We start from the raw sequence: 4073 nt of genomic DNA on the forward strand, positions 1-4073 counted from the left end.
TTTGTGTGTGTGTGTGTTTGTGTGTGTGTGTGTGTGTGTGTGTTTGTTGTTTGTGTGTGTATGTGTGTGTGTGTACGCGTTTTTGTGACAAATGAGGACATAAATTTGTATAATGACAAGGGTATAACATAGGTATTACAAGGAGAAGGTGACTTTTCAGGACATTACCCCATGTCCCCACTTTTCAAAACGCTTATAAATCACACAGAATGGAGTGTATTGAAAATCTGAAATAGCACAAAGTTTCCTGTGAGGGGTAGGTTTAGGGGTAGGGTTGGTGTAGGGCAATAGAATATACGGTCTGTACAGTATAAAAACCATTACGCCTATGGAGAGTCCCCACTTTTCACAAAAACAAACCTGTGTGTGTGTGTGTGTGTGTGTGTGTTTCAAGAAATAGATTAGTAGGAAGTGATCACTTCCTGTGTGGCTTCTCATATCGAGAGTGTGTGTGAGTGTGATGATGATCAGAGGAGGCTGATGTTAATCTCACACAGGAAGTTGAGAACTCTCTGAGGAGGCGTCACCACAAAATAACTGTCAATCACACACACACACACACACACCGCGGGAGCTCGGCAAACCGTTACTGCTCTTCTCGAGATGAAGGTAAGATGATCTCCAGTCGTTCAGAGCGGCTCTGCTGTCTGTCAGTCCGTATGAACGCTTTGACTGCTGCATCAAAATCTCAGCATCATATTCTGCTCAAACGTGTGAAATATATTGAGGACGGATCAGTTTATTGATCAGCTGTGCAGCATTAGATTCAGATCCTGACATGTGCATTCTGCAGCTGAATCAGATAAGAACACGTCATTTATGAAGGATTATAAATGCTAAGATGTATATAAACAAATAGAGTGTAATGAACCTTCACAATAATTTGCTCCCAGAATCATTCATTCATGATTCTGTGTCACTTTGCATAATAATATCTGGCATATGCATGAATATAAAAGTAAAAATATTAAATATGCTTTGCAAAGAGGTCGGATTTCCGCCGAAACCCATAACAACATAATATTTAATGTACATCCATATTCATTAATATTTCTGAGAGCTCTGATGAGACGCTACTGTAAATTATGTCAATCATAAATGATTTCAGTTCCACAGAACAGGATCTGGTTCCAGTTTTGTTCTGTTTGGTCTCTGGGTAACACTGTGAACCAGCACTGAAGCCCTCGTTAGATGACCGCTGAAATCTCTCTTCACATTATTAAGAGCCGTTATTGAGCGGAAACGATCCACTGTACTATACCTACAGCTCCACACTCTTAAAAACCAAGCTTTTAAAGGGGTTTTGCAGCGATGCCATAGAAGCAGCCAAGGAACCTTTCAGTGAGCAGTTAAAGGACATTTCAATCATCGAAAGAACATTTATCCTCGATACACTCTTAAAAACAAAGATTATTACCATTTATGGTTCATGAAGAACCTTTAGCATCCATGGAGCCTCTCCACTGATCAAAGGGTTCTTTCAAAAGTTTTTCACAGCAAGAAAAACATGGTTATTTTAAGAGCTGTTCACTCAGAGGTTCTTCGGGGAAATAAAAATGGTTCTTTTTTATGGCATCGCTGTCAAAACTCCCTGCTGGAAGCTTTTTCTGAAGAGTGAACTGTCATGAGCGTGTCTCGCTCACAGATTTAATTATGACGTGAATATTGATGGATCAAGTGAACTGGTCTGATGTCGCTCTCAAGCTAAAATGCTCGGTGGAGATGGAGGTATCACATTATGCTGTAATCGACAGCATTTGATGAATTAGGGTTCCCACTGTTAGGCCTTTGAGCAGGACACCTAACTAAACCAGGCTCCGATCACCATGAGATTCATCGAAATCATTTCAGACATGATCCCAGCTGACAGGAAACGTTCTCAAAACATTCTGGCTAGTTACGAACAAACGTTTAACGTTAATCGATGGTTTGTTCAAAGTGATCCGGGCTGTGTTTCCCGAAAGCATCGTGAGCTAAGCTGATCGTGGAGACCGTTGGTGGCTTACGACGCTTTTGAGAAACGCAGCCCTGGTCTTTAATAGCATTCTCAAAGCATTACAAAAACATTCTGTATATTTCGTTTATGGAACATTCTTTTGAAACATTTTAGTTGGGCATTTGTCTAAGATGGTTTCCAGAACATTCAAAAAAGTAACATTTTCATAAGTTAATGGTGCAAAAGGTTCTTAGAACATATTTTTGTTCGCTGGGATGTTTGTCATATTTCATTCTAGAATCATTATGGTCGTTTTTAATTAAATTTTTTTATTTAATTTAATAAAATTTTAATACAATTATGGTCGTTTCCAGTGTAAGCGCTCCGATATGGTTTTAGTGTTTTGTTTAGTGTAATTAAGTCAAACATCATGTGCAAACCTAACGCGAGCATCAGAGCAAACAGAACATCATATAATCAGTGATGTTTTCTGGATGTCTGAAGTAGTTGTGACGCACGGAACGCGCATGCGCTACTTCCGGTTTACTTTGAACGTTCGCGGTGTAAACGCCGTTAAATCTTTCCCTTTACAGGTAATCAACAAGTTTTTCAATTTAAATAGTTAAGAGACGTTATATAACGGAATACATGGCATGCATGATTGATTCGATATTGAACATTTAACTAAATCTGTTGGGACGCTGAGTTATTCTCTAAATAATGATTGTGGAAGGAGCTGAAACCAAAGGAGCTCAGGTGTTGTTTAGCGTGCAGCACATTTGGCCCAATCAGAGACGAGTGAACGCACATCCGGTCACGTGACTCACGCTCCAGTTAAAGGCGCGTAAAATCACTGATGATCTCATACACATAAACTAACAACTGTGATAGCAAAATAATGAACTTTTGAACATGCACGTGGATTCAGAGATCTGATATATATATATATAAGTTATTTCAGTGCATGCTGAAATAGGAAAAACAAACTTTTGAACTTGAGCACTGATTTTCATATCAATGTCTGTTTGTGACATATAAAGTGAATTGCTGTGTTGTAGCTGTTCTCAGCTGTGGATCTGACAAACAGGAAACAGCAGGAGGCGACAGGAAGCCATGAAGAGCTTCACACTATAATTAGCAGTGTGGACATGTGCACCTCTGAGCATCATTCCTGCACGACACACGCTAACCCAAGCGCTTAATATCTGCTTTGATTACGACATGGCTCGATAGAGCTGAATAACTCAATCGTGCTCATCCAGCGATGACACACGTTCACAGGAGAATATGAACTGTATTGACATTTTTGGAGGGCCGCTGATCTTAGATCATTTGCAATAATCTAAAGATTAAATAAACACTGACATCTCATTACTGAGTCTATATCTGCTTGTAGAAAAAGTGTGAAAGGCTCAGTCGTCGTTCCAGTCGTTCATACGGCTGACAGAGCAAATTTCTTTTTTATGGCAATGCAGTGTTTTATTATTGTTGTGTGTAATACTTGCAATACCTCTGAAGCATCTTACAGTACATTACACCACCTGAATACACTGACTAGCTTGTGGTGTCTGTGGAATAAAGAGCTTTTAGGATGTTAAAACCCTATAGGAACGAAACAAGTGGGGTTTTTTTTGTAGCCATTCCTCCACGTGTGAACCGAGTGGACGGTGAAACTGCTGTAAATACAGACTGATAAGAAAAAAAACCCAATCTGCTTTAAAACCTAGCAACACAACTGTAGCTGTGTAACTTTACAACAGCAACACTGCTTATCAAAAAAGAAAAACAGCAACAGATTTATGTCAAAACAAAAAAGTCAAAAATGCTGTCTAATGGCTTTGATGCTGTACACAGAGCAGTGCTGCTTCAAGTCCTTCTGTGGCTTTATACGTAATATTTTCGTTCACACAATTTTGCAAAATCAGACAATATTGTGTCTAATATGTGACCCTGGAGCACAAAACCAGTCATAAGGGTCAATTTTTCGAAATTGAGATTTATAGATCATCTGAAAGCTGAATAAATAAGCTTTCCATTGATGTATGGTTTGTTAGGATAGGACAATATTTGGCTGAGATACAACTATTTGAAAATCTGGAATCTGAGGGTGCAAAAAAATCTAAATATTGAGAAAATC

The 4073-nt window shown here is 39.0% G+C and overlaps 1 protein-coding gene across 1 annotated transcript in view; it reads left to right on the top strand.

The window, feature by feature from the left end:
* The first annotated feature begins 576 nt into the window (after positions 1-576).
* LOC107717309 (cytokine-dependent hematopoietic cell linker-like) overlaps positions 577-4073 on the top strand; it is a 20630-nt gene continuing 17133 nt past the window's right edge. The window contains exon 1 of the mRNA XM_016524012.1: positions 577-609. The gene's annotated coding sequence lies outside the window, so the exon portion shown is untranslated. The remainder of the gene's footprint in view (positions 610-4073) is intronic.

This window comes from Sinocyclocheilus rhinocerous, unplaced genomic scaffold, assembly GCF_001515625.1.
Source record: "Sinocyclocheilus rhinocerous isolate Xijiao unplaced genomic scaffold, SAMN03320098_v1.1 scaffold149, whole genome shotgun sequence".
NCBI lineage: Eukaryota > Metazoa > Chordata > Actinopteri > Cypriniformes > Cyprinidae > Sinocyclocheilus > Sinocyclocheilus rhinocerous.